Source organism: Tachypleus tridentatus, chromosome 10, assembly GCF_004210375.1.
Source record: "Tachypleus tridentatus isolate NWPU-2018 chromosome 10, ASM421037v1, whole genome shotgun sequence".
Classification (NCBI taxonomy): Eukaryota; Metazoa; Arthropoda; class Merostomata; order Xiphosura; family Limulidae; genus Tachypleus; species Tachypleus tridentatus.
Genome location: NC_134834.1, coordinates 46,946,637 through 46,967,253, shown reverse-complemented (window position 1 = coordinate 46,967,253; position 20,617 = coordinate 46,946,637). Strand labels below are relative to the sequence as shown.

General features: G+C 34.0%; 1 long non-coding RNA gene across 1 annotated transcript in view; it reads right to left on the bottom strand.

Annotated features, from left to right (window-relative positions):
• Nucleotides 1-758: 758 nt before the first annotated feature.
• Nucleotides 759-20,617, bottom strand: part of LOC143229199 (uncharacterized) — a 58,905-nt gene continuing 39,046 nt past the window's right edge. The window contains exon 4 of the long non-coding RNA XR_013015731.1: nucleotides 759-1,019. This is a non-coding gene — a long non-coding RNA (uncharacterized LOC143229199). The remainder of the gene's footprint in view (nucleotides 1,020-20,617) is intronic.

Here is a 20,617-nt window from a genome sequence, read left to right as displayed (position 1 = left end):
ACGATCATTTCTTCAGTTTCCTTAAATACTTAGACGACTGCTCATCAGCAAAATATCTTCATCTTACAACCTTCAGTGAGCTGGCTCTTCAAGTAGGATCTGCCGGCTATCAAAGCGTATTTAATAAGTTATTCTAATCTACTGCTGCGCGATATCATGCGGAACTCTACCCTCCCATTTCCTGCAGTAAGTCACAGTCAAGTCATTTGCAATCAAATGACACTGATTTCGGGATACTCTAATCAGGTTGGTCGCGTTATCTCTCACGAATTACATGCCAGAGCAAAATTAACCCTGGTGTAGGGTACGTCGCAATCATTTAAGCTCGTTATTCAAGTTTTAATGCAGCAGCTAGCGAGATGCGATTACTCCAGATTACGCAACAATGGAGACAAATTACCGCGTCCATCTGCATCTCCACAAAATTTTCTCTGCGAGAGGTAATTGTTGAGTCTGGATTAGTCGCTTTCTCTGCTGCACTAAAAGAGCCAATGTCTGTTTACCACGCTTTAATTTGAGATAACAATAAAGCGCGACTTCAAATCAGATAGATAGAAAATTCACTCTTATCACTACACACTCACTGTAACTCGGAAAAAACAAAGATAAAATTAAAGTAATATTAAACCTTACAGTATTTAACTAATTTCCATGTATAAAATTTACAGTTTGAAAGCAGTTTCTCGGTAAATCTGGGCTAATAATATACATCTCTCTCAATCATGAAGTAATATGATTATACATATATACCACAAAACCAAGTTATCACAACTTTTTGAAAATATCACTTTTATTTAACCAGAAAGCATTATTCAAATTCCGAGAGACATCACTGTTATATTCAGTTGGCCTTTAATTTTTCTTTTTCTTTTTTAGAACTGTCGAAGCTATATATAATCTTCTGGTCGTGTCTGCAAAGCCACATCGGGCTATATGCTGTGTCCACTAAAGAGAATCGACCCCTGATTTTAGCGTTGTAAATACATAGACTTACCGCCGTACCAGCGGGCGACAACCTTCTGAAAAATATTTGTTTGAGAATATCAGTATTGTATTACTTGTTGATAAATAACCAAATATTTTAATACATCAATCCCAGACAACCTATTCTTTACAGCCAGTAATTTCTATGTATTCAAAACTTCGGAAGTATTAGTGCTATATGATCAGTTCGGATAAAAGTTTTTTCAAATAACCAGTGTTTTATTGAACCAATTGAAACACACTACATTATTAAAAACATATGATTGCTACATAACCACTTAGCAAATAATTAAATACTTTGAAACTTCAGTGATCTATGATTTGTTTTATATTTTGGAGTATTTGGATAGTTCAAGCTGTATATCATCATTTGGTGTTCGAAAGTGTCAGAGCTGTATGATTATATAATTAAGCATTTGGAAATATCAGCTGTAGCTGACCAATAATAATATTCTGTCTCTCGGCGCATTGGTTTATATAGTTTAAAACGAGATTTCCGAACGTTCAACAATGTTCAAAAACACGTAAACCACATATTGTTGATTCTTGTTCTCGAGAATCTTCCAAAAATTTAGAGATAAGGGGGGGTTTACGCAATACACATCCAACAATACGCGTCACATGCATAAAAAAAGCTATATTGAAACAAACGTATACACTAATATAAATGTACAACAGTAAATCTGCTATATTATGAACTGTCATTATGAAACATCAAGTGTCGAATAACCAGGTTGTTTGTAATAAACTGCTTGATAATATCATTATTTTATTATCTGTTTAGATATAATCCATAATTTAGAAATATCAACGCCGTATGTAATAATTATGTATATAATAAAATATTTGGTGCCGTTACTGCTGGCCTGGCATGACCTGTGGGTTAGGATGCTCGATTAGCAATCTGAGGGTCGCAGGTTTGAATACCCTCTCCGAACATGTTCTCCCTTTCAATAGTGGGTGCGTTATAATGGGACGATCAATTCCACTATTTGTTGGTAAAGGGTAGATCAAGAGTGGGCAATAGGTGATGTTTACTAGTTGTTTTCCCTCTAGATCATGACTTTCCTCTAATTTAGAGACGTCAGCGTAGATAGTCCTGTCCTCGAATAACTTTGAGAAATTCGAAAAACAAACAAAAGAGACAATACTATATTATTCATTGGTATATAATCAATAACTTAAGAATACCAACCCTATATACTATCAGGTGGTATATCATAAAACATCCTCATTACTGTATAAAGAATTAGTTTTTATTTAAGTGTACATAGGTAAGTGTGTATGCTTACAACGCTAAAAAATAAGGTTTTAATACCCCTGGTAGTAAAGCACCGAATTCCCGTTGTGTTTTTTTTATACTTAACAATTAACCAACAAAAAAAATTTAGGTGTAGGGAAATATCACTGCTATTTACCCATTTATTATATAGTAAATATTATTAAATGCTGTTGTATATTAACTAACTATCTCAATATAATCAAATTTTTGAAAAAAAAAAATCAAAACTAAATTTTTCTTATAGTTCCATAGATTATTTGCACTTTCATTAGTTAGATATTAACTATAAAACGTTTACATAAAAAAAAACCCTTTCAATGTTTAGTAATTAATCCCTAACCTAATGTGGAGTCAACTTTATACGTGGCTTTTTATTTATTTAGAATATGGCCCGGCATGACCAAGCGTGTTCAGGCATGCGACTCGTAATCTGAGGATCGCGGGTTTGCATCCCCATCGCGCCAAAAATGCTCGCCCTTTCAGCCGTGGAGGCGTTATAATGTGATGGTCAATCCCACTATTCGTTGGTAAAAGAGTAGCCCAAGAGTTGGCGGTGGGTGGTGATGCTTAGCTGCCTTCCCTCTAGTCTTAGACTGCTAAATTAGGGACGGCTAGCACAGATAGTCCTCGAGCAGCTTTGTGCGAAATTCAAAAACAAACAAACAAATGTTGTCTTCATGTTTGTACTCAGATCCTTCGAGTCACTTTTATCAAATAAGAAGCTAGCATGGTAACAAAAAATCAATAACTAAACATTATGAACAACAAACGTAGATGAAGAACAAACACAATCTTATTGAACATTTTAAAATGTTGATGTTAAGTCGGTTTTGTGCTGAATATTTTTTCTCGTGATTTATTGATTTTACTTTTAAAATAGCACCGTTTTCAGAAAAGTAATTTGAAATATTAGTTTGTAAAACGTTTGCTCAAAACGAATAGTTTTACAGGAGTTCGATAAACAAGACTAGTTTTACATGCGAAAAGATAGAAAAACGTCACGAGTAAATGTTAATTTGTTAGAGGAAATATCTTCAGTTATAACACATTTGTTATTGTCAAGGTCGTCTATGAAAATGTAAGTAATGACAAATCAAATTCACAGAATAATGAAATTAGTTTCTTGAACTCATGATCACAGTTAATATTCAAACAAAGAAATTGAAGCTTTAGATGCATAACAAAAAATAAAATATCGTAGAGGTTGGTTTACTTACGTTTTTGTGTTGTTTGTAATAAGTGCTTCTAGTCTGAACGGCTGGTGGCCCTTTATAACATAGTGCATTTATCTTATCTGAATATCAACTTCATTTTTTGTATCAAATAACTTCTGAGGGGTGTAGGAAGCTCCGATTCATAAATTAATATTCCAACTGGCCCGTCTAGGAAACTCAACTATGCATGGTCTGATTTCAAAGCCGTTGGTAACGCGCTATTTTTTCTTTGCAATAAATGTGATAGGCTTTGAATACAAACAGTTCCCTGATGAACTGAACACTGCGCGGTGTCACACTAATCGTCTTCACGCTTTACTCTCATTCTTCAACTTCAGGTGTTTAAATACAAAAGGTAGATATCGGTTAAAATAATAGGATGCTTCAATAAAACTAATTAAGACTTAGATCTTTTCAAAAGTCCTTATGACCTTATGATACATTGAAAACGTGAAGTAAAATCATCACCAACTTATCTATTTCTAAAATAGTGTTGTCTGATAGGTGTGGACACACTCAGAGATGATAAACTCGAAACTGATTTAGTAACATTCTTCCAAATAAACATTTCTTTTTCAATCAAACGTTGGACGTTTATTAGATGGGCTTAGCAATGAAATGTTCTTTATTATACACTGTTAGACCATGCCGACTTTTCTATAACGTCTAATGAAACAGCAATTTCGCTAAAATTCAAATAAAAACAAAAGTATCTACAAATAATGTTTTGAACAGAATTTAGGCAAAATAATAAGTTTGGTCATTGACTACAAACTGTAAACTTTTGTCTATAGTTCGTAAATTCTGTTAAAAGTCTTACAGAAGTTTTTATATATTTTTAATTGGTTTATTATTAATGTTCAGTTTTATATAATGAGATGTACTTAACTTTGTTTTTATACAATTTACAATTCAGTTAATCCTGGTTTAGAATAAAGATTGGATTTAAACAAATCTTGTATTTCAATACCTAGGAAAGAATTGCAATTTTGTTATTCTTCAGTGTTGAAATAAAGAATTACTGTGCAAATAACTATATTGTATTGGAATTGTATTTTATTTATGGTGTTTCATGCCTCATTATGTTTGTTATCTTTCAAATTTAAACGAATCTCGTGAGAGCTACAACAGACGTTCTATTCTAAACAGACTATCACCTCGACGAAGAAGATCTCGTAAAAGTCAGAAAAAAAACAAAGTCACTTCTAAGTAACATACTAACGCATATATAATCGTGCTAAACTAAATAAAATTGGACGAATTTATAAGAAATGCGAACTCACTTTTTCATAAGATAATGATCAATATAGCTGTCTATTACGTAGATAAAGTGTGAACAAACCCAGATAAGAACTAACCAATATTAGTTCTATAAACTCTTTGTTTTTCTGTTACGTTGTCAGTCAGATTTATAAATAATTTGAGTTTTCTAATTTGTATCGTTCTAAGTAGCTGGATTTCAAATAACTTTTTACGACATACATCAGTTTCATGAAATTGTTGGAAAGTTTCTGTGTGACTCTAGTTGACTGAGGTGCAAAGGCACCACCTCAGTTCGTTTTAACCAATGTAATTCACACCTGCGACCATGGGATATACAAAAGCGCGAGATCCCCTATCCATTCCTGTGCCACTTCGATGGGCTATTTTCCGTAGAGGGAAGCTATATAGTGTGCTTTGTGACCCCAAACTAATTTTAATGTACATGACTATAGCAGAGACGTAGCTCTGTTGTTCGTTGACTTTTCCCATACCCGGACCTACTGGGCGAATAATTGGTGGATTTCTAAAGGATTAGATAGAAAACGACCTGAACACATTATTGTTGTTCACGCTTTCTTGAAAATCCATAAGGCTAGGTCACATTAACAGTAACTAGATCCAGACCAAACGAAACGTGACGTGAAAGAAATCGCTAGAATCGGAATACTATCACTTTGTCATACATCATCTTATATTACAAACTGATGACAGCTCGACTAACACGCAGGTAGCTTCCTTCCCTATTGTAATTGTTGAATGGAACGATTGGAAAGCATGTGCCACTAAAAACACGTATTTTTATAAATGTCTTTTGAAATTCCAACGATTTATGACCTTTTAAACAAATTTAAAATGGATTAAAGAGTTTAATAGGTTCGTTGAGTATAATATGAAGGTAAAATATTTGTAAATTGTAAACCATATTTAAGATATATATATATTAATAAGTAGAGTAATTACTGATAAAAAGTCTGAACGCTGAAGATTAGAAAATACTTATAAAGAATGGAATAAAAACGTGGGTGATTAGAATGATAGTAGAACATGTTCGAAACATTTATCATATAAAAAATTTGTTATTGGTTTCAGATTTTCAAAACACAGCTACCCAAGGATTATTTGTACTAGCCTTCCCTATGTTTCAACTGATAGACTATTAGGAGGCCAGTTAGCCTACATCGCCCATCCCTAACTCTTGAGCAGTTTTAATAGAACAGCAGGATTTTACTCTTCCAAACTGCGAAGTGCGATTTCGTGTCAACTAAACGTGAACTATAGACTCTCAGATTCACAGTCAAGCACGCTACCCCTAGTGCTTAGACCATTCCTGGGCCACATAAAACATATGCCAAAGATAACGATAAATTACCTAATGTTAAACGAAAAACGATAAACAACTCCATTTGACAAGTTACTTATATGGATGTCATGTGATATTCTCATTTACGCATATTTAAGTCCTACAGATGGGCGTATAAGCCCCCTCTTACTCAAACAAACTTGCCCTGTACCGTCGTCTTACAATAAACAAACACATGGGGAAAATTACTTTAACGAGACAGTAACACTGAAAACAAAAAACAGATTTTCAGTGTCTTGATTTCAGTTCGGGTACGACTGTGAATACCTCTCTGTTTCATATAAATAGTAGTAGTTCCATTATTTAAAACTATAATAAGTATTATAATTATAAACTTACTACTTGCCTTATTTGGGATTGGTGTATTGTGTTTTATTCTAATTTTTTACTATTTTCCAACTATAATCAACAATCAATATTTCCATTTTCCTGATGTATATCAGCTAAGTAATTGAATCTACGTATTGTTGTGTTGTTATAATAATTCTATTAAGTATCTATAATTTTATGGCATAACCACTTCTATTATATTTATGAACAAGTTAGATACTTTACAAGTTACTTTCTTCAATGAATAATTTTGTTTAAAATCCCTATTCTTTCCCTTAAGTTCTTCACTACAATCAATGATTGTGTTAAATATTCATATGGTTACACGGTTAATGTATTTGTTTACTATAATAAAGAATTATGTTAACTCTTTATATGGTGACATGTTCAAATCAGTTGCTTTAATAAATACATTTCTGTCACATTTCGCACCTCTCCTTCCATGGTACAGCAGTATGTCCGCGGATTCACACTTCTAAAGACCGGGTTTCAATATCCTTGGTGGGCAGAACTCTCTTTGTAGCTGTGTACTTAATTACAAACAAGCTGTTGTATTTCTGTGGTCAGTTTATGCAGATCTGACAGATTGACAGGGAATTTATCTATTGTATAATTGAGATGAATATTTTATTGTTATACGCCTATTTACATATTTCAGTATTTTAATGTTCAATATACATAGATTCAACTGCATTAAAGTAAAATGATTATGGATCCTCGTCATGTTGTCACGTCATTTGTTGTTCTTAATAATGATATAATGTCCTAAAAACAACTCTCTTTCTTCTGTGCTTCACAAAATCCAACTAGTATATACATACAAAAGTTTCCCACCGTCCCTTTCAATAATCCAATCACACAGAAGTCTATAAGCACTAGGTCCAGCAAATTGAACAGTATTTATTCATATAGAATAGAATGAATACCCATCAGTTTAATTCTCCAACTACTTGGAGATGCACAGCAATTGAAAAAGAGATGTGACTAAAAGCCTTATCTTATTGAACAATACTCTGTTGGCTCTCCTTTTCAAGCAGAGAATTTTCTTAATTATGTTGGGTAATATTGTTGCCTGGGTCATGTAGACGGTTTTTGCCATTGACCTTTGTGATTACGTGGGTTTTCACATGTTACAATACGCCACGGTTTTCTTAGTATGCCGGGAAGTGTAACTTCTAATTGTAACTTATTGCAGGTCTCTTTATCAAGTAGATCCATAATACTTTTGTTTTCTAACGTTATTAAGTAAACCAAGGATATCTCCGTCCTGTGAATTTGAAATGAACATATATTTGAAGTATGGGTGTATGAATAGTTTTCATCAGAAATACTATTACATACCCTTCCCAAAATCAATCAAGTTTTGGTGCCATTGCATTTTCTATTACCGCTAAACGTCAGAATATACCTCTGATAAATTTCATTTCATCGCTGTCCGATCGTAGCTGTCATTTGACTCGCTAATTTATGTGATAGCAACTATTTTAACTAACGTGCTGAAAGCTGTATAGGTTACGATATTTTTGCTTCATATTTATAACGTATATTGGTAAATATATTGATTAGATATACAATGTTAGATACACAATTCTGTAACAACATTACATCTTTGTTTTGTTGAATATATAGTTTGAGTACACCGAAAATGTGTATTGTTAAAAATATATGGCTTTAATAACAATGTAGCTTTGTTATATGTATATGCATAAGTCACTTGCAATATTTATGAAAGGCTCTTTCAATAACGTATTATTTGATTTGCATCAGTTCTTGCAAGAGGTATAATAGTAGTGTTATCTGACGTTAATTTTTGAATAATTGGCCTAAGATATATTGATTACCTTGTTTTACATTGTTTATAACTTGCTATGATTATTGGTTTGAATATGTTTGATTTGAAACTAGTGCTATCTTGTTTTGATGTAAGTAACATTACTTCAGATTGTCATTCTATAATACGAAACACGAACGACATTGTAAGCTGACAGAGCAAAAAAAAAGTAATGAATATAAAAGTATTTTCCTGTAATATCAGGCTAACTCCTCATGCTCGATAGATAAAAACTGCTTCAAATAGTGTAGAATTTGTAATTTGTTTATGTACTGATAACTTTTATAGTGTCGAAGATAATGATATTGCCTTTGCTGTTATGTGGAAACTGCATTCATGTTAACAGCGAAGTTAATCTAAATTTAGTAAAAATCATATAAACTTTATTTGACCAAATGCACTTCAGTAAGGGTCCATGGGATTAAATTAATTGGTCTTTTCCTCGATTTGTATATAAGCCCCTTTCGCAGAAGCTTATGAATACGAGAACGTTTGAACAATCCTGCTCATGGTAAGGAAAGCAAACATCGTGTATTAGGCTATAAACTTCGTTTCTCGTCATCTGCCAAACAAGCACTCCTGAACCATAATCGAGTAAATGCCCCACTAACAGATTTCTCCTGCTTGTATTGCTAGTGTCAACTACGAGTTTGCTGCAGTATAGATCGTACCAGAATGGTGGCTTTTTCGCATAAATTTAAAGCGCTGCACGTTAGTCGCCCGTCTTAATGCATGAAGCTAATTGATTTGTCGGTAGTAAGCGTTCTCGCTCTGTGAAATGTTCGAGTAAGCCTTATTTGTATAATAAAGTGATAGGCCATTTATACCCAACCATTGTCCAATTGCTTCAGCGTCGATTTGTTTCTATAAAAAGTTGATTGATTTAGCTTGCATAGGTGTTCTTGTGAAGAACACACCACAAGACATCTTCTTCTTGTTTTATTTAGATTCAAAATTCATCAAAACATACAAACACACAGAAATTTATTTGTAAAAGTCGTTTACGCACAGACGCAAATGTTAGTTTCCAAGAAACTTAAGGATCTTAAAGTCACTTCAAGATGAGAACAGTACAAGGTTATCTCTTCAAGTGTATATGGGGTTTTCTCTATGCTATTCTTTAAGTAATTCCAATAATAATGTCTTCATAAAAATATACCTTTGTAATTTGCGTTTATGTGTTAAAATGTCTTTAAAACTATAGAAGTGTTTTATTATAAAAAGAATAAAAAAATATCCCATCGCATAAAAAGCAAGAAACGTGACCGCAATGTTAAATATTTTATAATATTTTGTAATGCTGATTTGATAAATAAAGTACTACATCAATGATACTGCTGTTTCTCTCTTTTGTTAGATACGTTTCTCTTAAACTATAGAAATAATTTTGGTTATTATACACATCAGAGATTTTGCCCAAAATCTAGCAATAATACTTATTGCTTTTCACAGTAAAACACTAGTTCATATGCTACTCTCAAGTCGAAGTTTTCATAAAAGTTTATGAGTTTTGAGTGGGAGAATCGGAGACGAAATATGATTGGTATCATGATGTAAAGGATAATATACGCTCGTGATGGAATGGTACTCAAACGCTTTGAGGTGGTCTCATCCTTACAAATCTCCACGGCACGAGAACCGCTTTCATCAGCATACAAATCTGTCTAAATCTCCCTTTAACTGGGGCTCCTGGCGAGGGACGAGGCGGGCCGACAGCCGGCCAGAAGATGATTCGCTCGCCCGTGTTTATTGATGACTTCCTAAAACAACTGTAGCCTTCGAATATGAAATTGCTCGCATCCAATATGGAATCCAGCACGGTGAGACACAGCTGCGTCAGAAAGGAGATGTCTGATTAAACTGATTTACTCACATAAAGTCTCTCCAGTAAGGAAAAAATACCACAGGGAACACATGAGTTAGATTACATTCTTTTTCCTTCCTTTGTTTATCATGTACGCGTGCTGAGTCCTGCTAACTGCTACACTCTCCAGAACTTATTACAATGAAATATTCAATAATCTCATTTCATAACAGCTTCATTACGTCGAACCATGTGAAATGTTCGACCGTTCTTATAAGACTGGCGTGGTAACACACGCCGATCATCAACGTTTTTGTTAGATAGAAAACGTTTGTAAAAAAACTTAATAGTTGAGAGGGTAAAAGATTGCACGTAATTTCTTAACACCTTACTTTCAAATATTACATTTCAAATGCAAGGTTAAAAGTTAAATTTAAAACCACAAATATATATAAATATCCATGGTCAGATATTTTAAGTCGGAGATATTGAATTATGTCCGCCCAACCTAAAAACCTCTTTAGCTACTTACCCAAATTAGAAACAGTTCTATCTGCATATCCCAAATTTAGTAGATCGTTTGCTATAACCAGCAAATTTAAAATATCCTTAGTTATAGGCCCGGCATGGCCAAGCGTGTTAAGGCGTGTGACTCGTAATTTGAGGGTCGTGGGTTCGCATCCCCGTCGCGCCAAACATGCTCGCCCTGGGGACGTTATAATGTTACAATCAATCCCATTATTCGTTGGTGAAAGAGTAGTCCAAGAGTTGGCGGTGGGTGGTGATGATTACCTGCCTTCCCTCTAGTCTTACACTACTAAAATAGGGACGACTAGCACAGATAGCCCTCGAGTAGCTTTGTGCGAAATTAAAAACAAACAAACAAACATCTTTAGTTATACACCCCTACATTAAAAACCTCTTTATCTACTCACCCCAAGTTTGAAAATATCTTTAGTTACATACACCTAAATTCAGAAGTGCAAAAGTGTGTAACTGTCCACCACCAAAATGAAAACAAACTAAAATTCTTTCAGCTCAAGATATTTAGGTATTTGATTATCTACTATCAGTCATAAATCAGATATATCAAGAATTTTAAATTTTAGATTTTAGCTGCATTGATAATAAAAATAGCTTAATACATCAGTGTGGGTTTGTTTTTTTGTTTGTTTAGAATTAAACACAAAGCTACACAATGGGCTATCTAAACTCAATGTCTAGTGGTGTCAGTCCACATCCATACCACTGTGCCACTGGGGGTGGCTATCAGTGTGGGAAAATTATTTAAAAGTAATAATTACAGTTTTTGCAGAGTTTAATGTTCTCAGCTTACTTTTAAACCAACCCAATTCCAAGCTGATAACAAATTATCTTTATTCACAGATGCTTGAGTTTGAAAAGTAGTTTAATTTATAAAAATAAACAATCATAAAAAAGGAAGTGAAGCGAATATTATAATACTAAAGTAAGCCATCAAAACAGTAATTACAGAAACTGCTGCAAATTAATTACTCTGGTCCCTCCGAGACATTGTCCTCTTGCATTTCAACTGTATCATAGCAGTGTTAAGCTAATTAAAGTTCTACTGACCGCGCCATGTCTCAGTGGTCGAAAGTATTTCAAGCTCGCAGACCTCAACGGGAAGCTCCATTGATCGCCGTCAATGAAGCCTATTCAATTGTTGGTTCCTCATGCGACACGATCGTGAATCACGGACCCTCGTTGTCCTTTATCACACGCTGTTATGTTCTAGGTGGAGCAATCATCCTCCAGTCTCTGACTTTATTCTCATGTTATTATATACAAAAACATTCAATGATAATTTTCCATTGCATATACACAGCGATGTTTAGCGATTATCCTCCAATCTCTGACTCTGTTCTCCAGTTTATTTTTACAGGAAATTCAGTGAACATTTTCCAGTTTCTAACTTTATTATTTACTTTAGACATACTCAGTAATTTAATTTTTCTCGAGTATTCGATTTTAATATCCTGTTCATATACGCTCATCGATCATTCTCCTGACTATGAATTTATTCTCCAGGTTGTAGATATTCAACACTCATTCTCTGGTCTGACTTTATTTCCTAATTTTCACGTACATCGATTCTCGGAAATCATTTTACAGTGCTTGTCTTTCATCTTCTAGGAAGTTTATATCACAATCCCTGATCTTATTATTTAGTTTTGGAGTCCAGTCAGGTCCACCGGCCATTCTCCACATCATATTCATATTTTCATTTCCTAAGTATAGGTTCATCCAAAATTCATTATTTTGGCTACAATCCTTATCCTCCAGCTTTTACATTGTACCTATCTCAAACCATACTTTTCAATTACCGTGTATCGTGGAATCAGCGGTCATCTCTCAACCTTTAGTTTTGTGTATTTGATTCATAAGAACAGTTAATTTGATTTATTAAATCAGTACAATCAATTAAAATTGGTTGATTGGAGACTTCCCATGATCTAACTATGAGAGAGAGACGCCATCAAAACTAATTAGATCTAAACGTTCACGGGAACTTCATTCTGCCCGAATCTACGCTACGTAACAAGTTAAACTCAACTAGTTACGAGTTCGATGAACGCAGTTTTAGATGAAACGTATTATAACCATTTAGCTATGTCTATTCTAAAAATAGATTGTGCAGTAAAGAATATTATACCAGTCGACCCATAAGTATTATGTGTATTAAGTTATGATTACATAGTGTTGAACATTTTTAAAGTCATTTTAGTATAGAATATTATTATTTCTTCCTCGCCATATAGTAAGGAAAAAATCATGCTAGGTGTAATATATATATTCATAACTGTTCTTGACGTTAGTGAAGAGACTTTTTGGTGGAAGATAATTTCCATCTAAGACCAACATAAATTATTTTTTCTTGCTTCTTTGCGCAAAGGCTTTCATAATACGAAGTTTAATTTACAGTATTAGACAGAATGTTTGTATATTGTTCTATACTGGTGTTATTGTCTACATGCATGGAGTAGTTATTGAGTAAATGTACGAGTTGTAACAGAGAAGTATAGCGTATGATTGGACAAATATGTACGAGCTGTTATTCTAGTTTGTATGAGTTGTTTTGAGTATTTGTTTTGTATAAAAGTGTGTGTTTTTGATACAGATCCACATTTTGATCAGACATTTTATTTCTACTTGGTCTATAGTAATTCTTTGTCTCGTGCCAGAAGTTATAGGACTTCAAATTGTGCGATTGTCCAGAAATGGTATGAAGCAAACGGAAGTTGCCAGAACAGCAGGGTATCCCATTCTACTGTATCCAGAATCCTGAAAGGTCATCGGACTACAGGAAACGTTGTTCTAGGAAAGTCTACTGGTAGGTACTGAAAAAAAAACTCTTCCCCGAGATTAACATGTTAAGATCAAAAGACGTCTCGCAAAACCTTGCAACAGGATTGGCGTGAACGCATTCATTTCAAGGTATCCAAAATATTAGTGAATCGGAGAAAACGGTTATTCTGCAAACCGATATTAACTAGAATTCATCGCCGTCACCATGTTACTTGGGCAAAGTAATATGCCAACTTACAGTCAGAACACTAGCGACATGTCATCTTTTCAGATGATTCCTGTTTCAGGCTTGTTAAAGCTGATGGTAGGATGAAGGAAGACTGTCTTTCTCACAGGGCACGCACAGGAGGTTGTGCAATACATTGTAAAGCAGCTTTTCATCATGGTGAAAAATTGCTCTTCATATCTTCCAGAGAAACTTCATTTCTGCCTCCTACAGGTATCACATGGAGACAATATTTCCGTCATATGCTAGGACAAGATTTGGCATTAACTTTTTGTTCCAGAATAACAGTTCCAATGCCTAGAGTGTGCGTATTGTACAAGACTATCTCGATCAGGAAGACATAACAAAATTGCCATCGCTAAAATTCTTCAATAGGAAAATTACAATTAATAATAATTAGTCTTAATTATGCGTAACTCCATTGATAACTGTTGGGTAGAAATGAGACAAAAAATACTAACCTAATGTTTTTACTTATCGTTTTTATTGTAGCTGAGATCCAGCGCCTTTTAGAGACAACTTGGGTTGAAATTATGATATACTACATCAATAACCTCATCGACAGCATACTACGTTGCCTTTTGGAGGCTACTGTAGTACCAGGAGGACCAATCACATACCTAATGTTTAATATGAATTGATATAATAATTTATAATAAGTTGATGTCATATTGTTTCAATACATAGCTTTTGATAAGATTATATTGTGACAGGTGAAATGATGAAATGTACATCTTTCTACAGGTGTCTGATAAAATAAATTATTGTTTGAATAAATTGTTCATGATCCCCATAGAACCTTATTATACATATTGCATATGGATGTCTAACGTAACACGGATTTCTTAGTTTGGCAGTGCTAAATATATCCGTATTCCCCCCTAATCATTATGATCTTTTACGTTAAAAATTTGCAAACATTTTGGCCAAAACAGTATTCTCCATTGACGGTATAATACGAAATGAAATCGGGAGCTTATGCATTAAGTAGAAAAATTCAATGAAACGAACAAGACTTCATTCATTTTTACGTCTCACCTTGATAACAAGCCAACGTCAGTACTCGAGGACAGATACTATTCAATTCATTCTTTACTTTAAAAAAAGTGTTGTTAAGTATGCAATATTTGTAAACGAACACAACTTAATACAGAAATTCCGTACAGTCGTCTTCCCGGTGAAGACAGTTTCGAGTGAAATCATGCATGTACAGTGTATATATTACCGATATGAAAACAAATAAATATAAACTCAATGACAACAAATATATATATATTTATATATCCAAACACGTTCCTACATTTTTATTATTTTTTCATTCATACTTTTATCTTCGAAATATTTCTTTCAATCAGACGACGGAGAAATTTCCTTTATTTTCTTGAAATTCTTCCACGAAAAGAAACATTTTTGTTCTTAATAACTTTATTTTTTATATTGACTGTTCATCAGATATGTAAAATAACAGACCGATGTTGATATCGAGAAATTTGAGGAACTGCAAAAAAAAGGATTAAAATTCCTGCAAAGTAATCTTGAAATGGAGCTTTTTGACACATAAATTTTTTGCTACGATTAACCGTTATTGAGATACAGAGCGTAACAAACAAACACGCACTTAGCTGTTATATATATATATATCCTTTTAAGTATAAGTGCTGTAAATACAGACGGCCCGGCATGACCAATGTGACGGTCAATCCCACTATTCGTTAGTAAAAAATAGTAGCCCAAGATTGGCGGTGGGTGGTGATGACTAGTTGCCTTCCCTCTAGTCTTACACTGCTAAATTAGGGCTAGCGCAGATAGCCCTCGTGTAGCTTTGTGCAAAAATTCAAAACAAAACAGACCAAACCGTTGTGATGATAGTTCTCTAGTGAAGGTGATACAGTATTAGCTGTGAATGTTGTGATGACAGTTCTTTAGTGAAAACTGTTGTAATCTAGCCAAGACCGTTTGAAGGAAAGCTTCTCGTGAATATTACATCATTTTAGCTTTGAACGTTGTGATGGCAGTTTTATAATGAATATCATACTATTTAGTCAGTACTACTCTTCTAGCGAAGATAACACCATTCTAGCCATGGCGGTGATAAAGATTGTTTTATTATTTTACATGCGAAATTACCCTTGGGCTGGATTTGAAGCCAGTTTTGTTTGGAATTGACAACAAAGCTACACAATGGGTCATTTCTGCTTTGTCCACCACGGGTATTGATACCCAAATTTTGGCGGTGAGGGTCCGCAGACATGCCACTGTGTCACTAAGAGGCTACCCTTAGGCCTTACCTCGGCTGAGATATTTCTATTGAGAATGTTATATCCATCTAGCAAAAAATGTGTGTGTGATTAAAGCCTAAAATATGCGAAAGCAATTTTACGTAAATATTATATACGTCTACCAAAAAACCAAGTTGATTGATTATTGTAGACACTCTATAAATATTATACCAATCTAGTTGTGACCATAGTAGACACTTTATAATAATTATATCCGTCTAGACGAGAAAATGGTAGACACTTTATAAAGAAGATTATACACGTTCAGCCGTAACCACGGTAGACGCTTTATAAAGATTATAACAGTCTAGTATAATCACTGTAGATAATTTATGTAGATTATACCCGTATAGCCATGATGGATACTTTATATAGAATATAATATCCGTCTAGCCATAACCATTGTAGATAATTTTATATTAAAAATATAGTCATCTATCTGCATCCCCCGCTAGTACAGCGGTAAGTCTACGGATTTACAACGCTAAAATCAGGGGTTCAATTTCTCTCGGTGGGCTCAGCAGATAGTCTGATGTGGCTGTGCTATAAGAAAACACACACTCGTGTACCTGTAATCACTGAAGATACTTTATGAAGATTACAAGCGTCTAGCCGTTACCATTATGGACAGTTTTATATAAAAGATTATATTTGACTAGCCATAACCATTTTAGTTAATTTCATATTTAAGATAATATCTGTCTGGCTATGACCATTATAGTTTGTTTGCTTTATACTTCACGCAGAACTACACGAGGACTATCTGCGCTAGCCGTCCCTAATTTAACAGTGTAAGACTAGAAGGAACTAGTGAACTCCTGACCTACTCTTTTACCAACGAAATGGGGGGAATTGAACGTAACATTAGAACGTTCACATGGCTAACCCTCATATTACGAGTTGAGTGTTTTAACCACCTAGCCATGCTGAGCCATAACCATTATAGATAAACGAAATTAAAAACAAACCAAATCAATTCAATGTAAACAATTTTATGCAGACTACTTTACCCGCAAAGTCATCAAGTCATGGCTGTAGGAACTGTGTTTAGGTAAAAATGTGTGTCTGTGTTCCTTTCCCTGTCATCAAAAGGTAGCAAAGAAGAGGTTTTCGTTCCTCGATATGAACTAGCCGCTTCAGAAACAACAATTGTTATCGAGGTTTTAACATTTTCTTTCTAATCCTATACAAAAACGTTCGCATTTGTTGGCAGAAACGGCATTTTAGATTAACTTTTGGTGATATTAAGCTTGAATTAACACCCCTCCCAAGAAAAAAACCAAAAAAACTTCTCATTGTGTCCAAGAAAGAGACTGATATCTATCCAGACAAGCGGCACCGATGTTCTCTCGCATTACCCCAAAAATGTGAATGTGATGGACCATTTGCTTGAAGTGAGCTCTGTAAAACCTCCCTTGAAAACCTAATGTTGACGTTAAGCGTCATCAGGCGACGAATGAGAGTGTTAGACTGCTCTTATATGAGATTAGATTATGCGAGGCGTTCGCTGTCAGGTGATTTTTCATGAGCGTCATTGTTGTTGTAATTGTTTAAGTAAGCAAAGAAAGAGGCTGAAGAGTGCTTGTCCTGCCCATTATTAAGTTATGTAGTAGAATGCAAAAACAGAGAAATCGGAGTTCAGCCAAGAGATATGAATAGTCCTGTGAAACTGCTAAATTTATATATTAACGCTGATTTGTCTTGCATAAATTCCTCTCTTATGTTACCTCCAAATTCTTCATTCATGTTTTATATTTTTACTCTTACTTTATTGTGATACATGATTTAGTTAATAACACATTTAAATGAATAGAAAAGTAACATATACATATTTTGTTATACAAGCGAATTTTGCATGAAAGCTAAGTTGATTGGTCGTTTCTTTTCATTTTAGTACAGCTTATACCTTATATATAAAATATAAGCTATATTTTTATCTTCATTCGCTCTGTACGGTTCAATGAGTTCAGGATATTAAACAGGGTCGTAGATCATGGGGGGATGGAGGGTATACATTCCCCCTTCATTTTAGGTGGGGATATAGTGAATACAATCATCCCCCCCCTACAGTTTGGTCTGTTGAATTGTTTTATTGCAACACAGGCCAACAAATTGTGTGTTTGTTCTTGTGATTCTCGTGTTCCTACCAATCGAATTACATAATTAGGCCCAGATGTAGGCTTTTTCAATAGCCGAAATGTACATCTTTAATATAGGTGTGCTTCTAAGCTTTTCGATCTAAGCGATAGTTTGTAAGTATCAGTCAGTAGGCCTAAGTATACATGCAAATATCGTGGCAACAAGATTTCTCTGTGACTGCATGTTTACAGCTTTTAGATTTACGTAATCAGAGATTATCAATTTGCAAATTGAACAGTCCACGTAAGTGGTTGCAAAAATTATTCCCCCCCATCGGGTGTAAAAAATCTACGCCCCTGATATTAAAATATGTAAAAAGCATACCATACAGCATACGATAACTTTGACAATTTTTTCTTTGTTACCTCGTGAAATAAAACACAATAAAAAGGAAAAAAAAAACTAGTCTTTATGTAAATAAAAGTTATCAAAGTAAACGATTTAGATGGAATTTCAGATTCCAACTGAGTCAGGACAGAACCAAGACCCTCCACATGACCTCTAAAATAGTCAAACATTGGAAGCAGTCCCTCGGGCAATCATGGCCTCCTAAGTTTTATAATATACTTCATTCAACGTGAAGTAAAATTTATTATGATCCGCAGCAAGGGAGGGCTTCCTTCAGAGAACCATCTTCCAATCCACAGACAGTCGGGCTCTGGTCCATAAAATATAGACAACCAGTATGTTTGATGGTTCCTAAGCGTCTGAAATACCATAAAGCGGCACCGTTTGCACCTAAAGAAAACTTTGATTCAATTTTCCTTCACTGCATTCTATCATAATTCAAAGTATCTTTCTCTTGGATAACTTCATAATCTGGAGCTGTCCGCTCTCGCCGATCGCTATGAGACTACTTTAAGCAGAATATTGCTATCGTATTGTGAAAGGTCTCACCAGTGGTGAATCTCTGCTTCAAACTGAATACAGTTACTAAGTCTTGAATGCCCTAACGCAGCGGATTTGTTCTCCTTTGTCTTTTTTTTTTTTCTGATTTGCAAACATAATAATAAAATATTACCTAGCAAAAATAACAATAAACGGAAAATGATTTAAAAGAAAAAATCAACATGCAAAAACCAAAAATAACAATTTAGAAATTAAAAAATAAAAATAAATCATAAATCAAACTATAAAACACGTAGCACAAACAAATAAAACATTTTAAGGACACAATAAAAAAATCACTGAATATACAACATTTCACATTAGATTAATACTCTTGCACAGGACATCTCATGTCAGAATATAAAAAACGACAATATCAAATAAGCCAGTGATAAAGAAGTATTGAACTAAAGTAAGGGAGTAGCATAAAAATAATTACAGCAAAAATGTATAAACATTAAGTTTCTTTCTTGACGCATGTAATTTTCATTTAAAGATGTTCATTTAGTCGTTTTAAAATTGTATATGTATTAAAGTAATAAAGTAAACAACTACAAATATTTATATGCTTGTGTGTAAATACATATTTCTAAAATAAAATTACTATGCTAACTTTTGGTAGAGTTAAGAATTGTTGAATTATTTAAGAATATTTTTGTAAAAGTGGTTAGTTTCGTTTCAAATGCTTCTCTGATATATTTAAGGGTTATAATTTTTTTGAACTAAAAACAAACAATAATATGGAAAAATTGTTTATGATAATAGTTTTTAACGAAATATTTTAAGACGTATCATTGGTCAAATCACTTGATGTGAAAATACTTTTACAGGGTGTTCGGAAAGTCACTGTGCACTTATATATTTATTGACAGACATGTTTCAATATAGAATACAGGAGGTAAATATGAATGACAATTATAAACAATGTTGAAAGTGACCCCTGTTGGCATCAATACAGGCCTGAATCCTTCTTCTTTTGTTTCCAAACACCGCTATCAGTTGCTGGCTTCAAATAGACTGAATAAAATATGATTACAAAACTGCACAGTGACTTTCCTAACACCCTGTACTTATAAAACAGAGTGATTTGCTTATATTCCACTCGAAATCATATAAAAAGGAACTGTATAGCTAAATATTTGTTCCTTGTATTCAAAAGACTAGGATATTACTAAACATTCCCACTACCAATGCACGGGCTTTAGTTGAAGCTTATGTCTGAGGATCTGCTGCTTACAAAGGCTTGTCCTCAGTACAAAGTCACTGAGAACAGCTTTAGAAACGAGTCATAGCTTTTTTGTATACATCGTCACAATCTCTCAGTGTCGTAAATATCACCAGTTGATCTTTTGTAGGTTTCCCCGGTATCTGTTCATGGGTAGTGTCGTTTAATGACACTTAAATATATTGAGAACCTCTGCATTTGTAAAACCAATTTGATCCAGATTCATCGCTTCCGGACAACAAAGGATGAGGTTCAAAGACTTTTGTCAGCTGCCCGAGCAGAGAATTGTTTGTATACTGTTTCCTTTACGGTACTGTTTCTTGGAATATCATTTTAAACCATTCAGAAAATAGCAGAATCTTCATGTATTAATCATTAGCCATCTAACAAGGAAATTAGGAAGCTTAACACCTTAAATATTAATGTCAATCAGAAGACGTGGGTCGTACAGTGACTTATATATTT